Below are 5,929 nucleotides of genomic sequence, written 5' to 3'. Positions count from 1 at the left end.
TCTGCAAGGAACCCCAGAGTGCCCCCGTGCCCAGGTGCCCCCTTCCACCAGGGTCAGGCCTCAGGGAGCCTGGGAGTGGGGGTGTGGGCACTTTAGGGTCAGGGGTTCAGCCTCACCCTGCCTCGAGGAGACTACTGAAGGTGGAGCTAGAAGAGACGAGTACCCTCATACCCTGGAGGAGACAAGAGGTGGCATCCTTCTGTCATGCAGATATGGCCCAGCTACTGCCAATATTGGCTGGGACACAAAGGTGCTGCTCACTTCGCAGAGTGACCTTTCTTCTCCTAATAGCTCTCACCTTGGCCTTCTTTGGCTATTGTTACCTGAAACCAAGAGGCCAGAAGCTGGAAAACATCCAGGCTGGGGCAAGCGTGACAGTTAGAGAACGCCATGACCTGCAAGATGTAAATTTACCAAGGATGGTGTATCCCCAGCCACATGTGCTAACACTCCCTAGGGAAGACGTCCTTCTCATGAAACCCTTGGCTGGCTCCCATCATCTGGGAGGGAACTTTCAATACTGACATCCTGAATGAGTGGTTCCGGCTCCAGAACACCACCATTGGATTGACCGTGTTTGCTGTAAAGAGATATGTTACCTACCTGAAGCGATTCCTGGAGACTGCAGAGAGGCACTTCATGGTGGGTTACAAGGTAAACTACTACATCTTCACTGACCGCCCCGACCATGTTCCTCGCATTCCCCTCCAAAAAGGAAGGCAGATGGTCATCTTCAAATTCCGGAGCTATTCCCACTGGCGGGACATCTCCCTGCACAGCATGGAGGTGATCAGCAATTTTTCTGAGCAGCGTTTCCACCGGGAGGTGGATTACCTTGTGTGTGCAGATGGGAAAATGAAGTTTACTGAGCACGTGGGCGTGGAGATCCTCGCCTCCTTGTTCGGCACCCTCCATCCTGGCTTCTATGGGCTGAGTCGGAACAACTTCCCCTATGAACGGCGGCCTCAGTCACAAGCCCAGATTCCTGAAGATGAGGGGGACTTTTATTACACAGGGGCCTTATTTGGGGGGTCCGTGCCAGAGGTTCACAGGCTCACCAAGGCCTGCCACCAGGCGATGATGGTTGACAAAGACGGTGACATCGAGGCCGTGTGGCTTGAGGAGAGTCACCTGAACAAATACCTGCTTTACCACAAACCCTCCAAGGTCCTCTCCCCTGAGTACATGTGGAATAAACACTTACTCTATTATATGTGGGAACGCCAGGGGGTTAACTAGTCCAGAACCATAACCCGGATTAGATTGAACGTCTTGGGGAACAGTTTCCAAGAGTGACAGTGGTGAGCAAAGCTTCCAGGAAGGGCTCAGAGAGGGCGATGCTCAGCTAGCTGAGTCTGCCTCCTGCCATGCTAGCCTTCATTAAAACCAGTGTTAGCACAAAGGGTATAACTCTGCTTCCTTTTCTGTCCGGTCACGGCCTAGGTCCGCCTCCCCACACTTAGTCAGGCCCAGCATCCTTCCCACCGCCATCCTCCTGCCACCACCAAACACACACACCTTTAGGCTGGCCCGAATCCTGGGTTCAGGCGCAAGTTCCCAGAGTTGCCACCACCTTTAGCTTCTCACCTTGTGCTCCTGACACCCTCAGGGTGGAGGAGGAGGGCGGTGTCAGCCTGTCCTGACAAAGGAGGGATCAGAGATGAGATCTTTTCCAGAACAAGGAAGGAGGGCTTGGGACACAGTCTCCTGCCTCCTGTGACGCACAGGCGCACAAGGGCCTGCCTCAGCCCTCGGCCAGGCCGATGCACAAAAGTCTTCAGCTTTTTTGGGTAATTTTGTATTGAGGTATAATTGACTCATAACATTTATTAGTTTCAGGTGTACAACATAATGATTCAATACTTGTATACATTGGGACATGATCCCCACAATGACTCGAGTTAACATCCGTCACCATACATAGTTACAGAAATATTTTTTAATGATGAGGACTTTTAAGATCTACTCTCTTAGCAACTTTCAAATATGCAACGCAGTATTATTAACTACAGTACCACGCTGTATGTCACATCCCCAGGACTTAAATATTTTATAGCCGGAAGTTCGTACCTTTTGACCCTTTTCACCCATTTTGCCCCCCATCCCCTCAACACTCCCCCGCCTTGGCACCCACCAATCTGTTCTTTGTATCTGTGAGGCTGTTTTGTTGTTATTCTTTGTTTGTTTGTCTTGTTTTGTGTTTAAGGTTCCACATGTAGATGAGATTGTATGGTATTTGTCTTTTCTGTCTGACATCTTTCACTTAGCATAATGCCCTCCAGGGCAGTTCATGTTGCTGCAAATAGCAAGATTTCATTCTTTTTTAGGGTTGGATAATATTCCAGTGTGTGTGTGTGTGTGTGTGTGTGTGTGTGTGTGTGCATGTGTACACACCACATTTTCTTTGTCCATTCATCTGTCAATGGACGTTTATGTTGTTTCCATATCTTGGCTATTGTAAATAAAGCTGCAGTGAACTCCTGGGTGCAGATAGCTTTTTGAGTTAGTGTTTTTGTTTTCTTCAGGTAAATACCCAGAAGGAGAACTGCTGGATCATGTGGTAATTCTATTTTTAATTTTTTGAGAAACTTTCATTCTGTTTTCCATAGTAGCTGCACCAATTTACACTCCCACCGACAGTGCACATGGGTTCCCTTTTCTCCACATCCTTGCCAACATTTGCTATGTTTTGTCCTTTTGATAACAGGCATCCTGACAGGCGTGAGCTGATATCTTATTGTGGTTTTGATTTGCGTTTCCCTGGTGATGAGGTGTCGAGCATCTTTTATGTGCCTGTTGACCATCTGTATATCTTCTTTGGACAAATGTCTGCTCAGATCCTCTGCCCATTTTTTAATTGGATTGGTTTTTTTTTTTTTTTTTGCTACTGAGTTATATATTTCTCATATATCTTCCCTATATATTTTGACTGTTAACCCCTTATCGGCTATATGATTTGCAAATATTGCTTCCCTATCAGCAGGGAAAAGTCTTCAGCTTTAAGCCAAACTGCTTCCTCTTTCAGAAATTGAAAGTGAGTGAGAAATTGAAAGTGAAAGTAGAAGGTGAGAGGTCCCTTTAGTGTGCGGGCGGGGAGGAATGTGATGCTAGGTCGAGGCCCTCTGTCCTGGCACTTGGCTTCTTCATCCCAAAGCATCGTCATCTGTGCAGTGGGAGCAAAGCAGGTCCCCCTACTCTTCCCTCCACCTGCCAGCTCATTGCCTTGGTCCCATGTTCAATTTATCAATTTATTTACTTAGGGACTTGCTAGCTCCCTATAAACAGAATAAAAATTCTAGATGATAATAGGAAGTTCCTAATTGTCATGTAAACCTGTCTCTTTTACTTAGAAATGATTTTGCTGCCTTTCAGCAAGAGCCTGAATTTTCTTGCCGCTGCTTTCTTTCTCTCATATACAGGAGAGAGAGAGAGAAGTCACCCATTACAATCTTTATTTCTCTTCCATGGTTGGTAAATATTTATAATTTTAGGGCCCTTTTCCAGCGTTTAGTCTCCAATTCTAAGTTGCGTGTTTTTCTGTGTCACTGCTGAGCAACCGTTTTTGCATAAAAACAATTTAGGAAGGTATTTTCTCCCTAACGCAAAATTAAAACATCCGCGTGGGGCTCGCAGAGGCCTAACCGCCAGCTGAGGCCGCAGAACAGAACCTGCCGTCCAGGTCTCTCCGTCCCAGTCCGGCTCTCCCCACAGCCCTGCCTTCAGGGTTAGGGGGTCCCAGAGCTGGCCTCACACTGTTCAGCCCCGTCCCACCAGAGGCCTCATGACCATCTCTGGCCTCTCAATTCAGCTGCAAAGGAACATGGCTGCTGTGCCTGTCGTTTCTGGTTCTCATGTTGGCTTTTAAACATGACTTTTCTGTGGTTATTATACAGTGGGACAATCTCCCATTGAAACTCCTCATTTGCTGTTTAAAATGTGAACTCTTATCTGGAATGATCTACTTTTGCTACTTTTCTCATGGGGATGTTTTAATTTTTGAAGGAAGCAGGTCTGACGTTCTGTGTACAATGCCATTGTTCTGTTATGCCAAAGTCATGTTAACATCGCAGAAACAGGAGAGTAGTTGGCCGGCTGAGGGGTTATGGCTGCTCCTCTGAGGAGACTGGGAAGCCCTGCTGTGGGCCCAGGACGCACCCATGAGACACCTCCTGTCCTCCTCGTCTTACTCTGTCCCAGGACACCATCACCACTGGCAGGGAAAAGATCTTCAGAGTAACGAGCAGGTTAAAGACGCATTTTAATAAAAGGTCCTTTTGAAGCTAAACCCTTTGTGGCGATGAATCTTTGCCTCTGATGTCCTTGCTTCTAACCCGAGATCTCTCTTCCTTCTTTTCCCTACCTAAAGCTGGCACCTGATTCAGTTTTAAAAAACTGATTCTAATCAAACAACAGCAGCTCAGCTCTGTGTGCCCAAGGTCTGTGTGCTGTGCGGGGTGCATGGCAGTCAACCTGGCAGGAGAGGAGACCTTAGGAGGGGGTGAGGAGAAATGATGGGGGTGGTCACTGAGAACATGGGGACTGGAGTCAGACAGAGCCAGCATAAATCGAGGCCTCATCACTGACTAGCTGTATAATCAGAGGCAAGCCATTTTATCTTTCCTCATCTGGATAATGGGGTTGTTTGAGGATTAAGTTAAGTAACTTTTATGTCACCCCAGACTTCACCAGCCCAGGAAGTTAAAAAGTGCGTGAACAGCACAGACAGCCTGTCTCTGACTCTGGCCTTTATCAGAGTTATGGGGTCTCCATCCCCCAAAAGACCACTCCAGCAATTGAGGTAGGCTCTGGAGATGACCTAGGCGGACGTGTCACAAGTCCTCTCAGTCTGCCGGTGACATTTGCCATTTTCTGCCATTTCTCTGGGAGGCTGACCTTTCCACGAGGAAGCTTGGTACCACTGCTGCTCTCGGGTTCTGCCACTGGGAGCGGGATGCAACCCCCCGGGCAGTCATGGCCAAAGAGTAAGAGAGGAAGGCAGTGGATGGATGGAGCGCATCTGAGGGAATGCTGGTGTCATGGAATGACACCTAAAGGCCATACATTCTTGCTGGCAGGGTGTGCCACCTGGGGCGAGTTTCCTGACCCTCTGAGCCTGCTTCCAAGAGCTTCAAACCAGAAAATTGTATCTACCAGTAAGATAGTCGTGCAGCTAAAGGCACAGGTCAGATTAGGCAATTTGTGAGGCTAAAAGGCAGGGCTGGGTTAGGCTGGTTTTAGCCGAAATGGAACAACTAGATTTTACCTTCCCTTTCCTAAAAATGAGAGGAGTGCCAGGGAGCATGGCCCACAGAAAAAAAAAAAAAAAAAACAGAAAAGCCAGTAACACGGACTTTTCTTGCCCAGGCTGGCGCAGTAAGCTCACACATGGAGAGTTGGACTTGACTCTTGGAGCTCAGAGGTCCGGCGGTTGAGTCTTGGCCCTTCACTGACTTCTGGGCCATCAAGCGTTTTACTTTACCTGTTTGCCTGTTCTAAACCTTGATTTTACATCTACCAATGCTGGTCCTTCTGCCAGACTTAACATTAAACGTGTAGGTCATACTAACTTTTGTAAAATTTTATTGAGAAGTATAAAAGAAAATTTGAACAAATGAAAGACTGAATCATGGTCTCGAGGTTAACGGACATTGTAGGAATGTCAACTATTCCAAAATTAATCTAAAGTAATCTTTACTCCTATGAAGATCAATCTAAAGGTCGTTCAAAAGAATAAATGCTTGAAATCAGCTGAAAAATTTTAGTGTCTGGGAAGAAGTAAGATTGTGTGGATCAGAAGGGGAGTAGTCAGAACAAGACAAAGTCAAGAGTAGACAATAAAAACATATTCAGCAACCATAATAATAATTATGATAAATATTAAAGAAACAAGTGGTACAATTTTCACCTATCAAATTGGGAAAAAGATTTA

The 5,929-nt window shown here is 46.8% G+C and overlaps 1 pseudogene; it reads left to right on the top strand.

The window, feature by feature from the left end:
- The first annotated feature begins 212 nt into the window (after positions 1–212).
- Positions 213–1,239, top strand: LOC106829213 (histo-blood group ABO system transferase pseudogene; annotated as a pseudogene).
- The last annotated feature ends 4,690 nt before the right edge of the window (positions 1,240–5,929 follow it).

Source organism: Equus asinus, chromosome 26 (assembly GCF_041296235.1).
Source record: "Equus asinus isolate D_3611 breed Donkey chromosome 26, EquAss-T2T_v2, whole genome shotgun sequence".
Lineage (NCBI taxonomy): Eukaryota > Metazoa > Chordata > Mammalia > Perissodactyla > Equidae > Equus > Equus asinus.
Note: the sequence above shows the minus strand (reverse complement) of the source record. Positions and strands in the feature narration are given on the sequence as shown.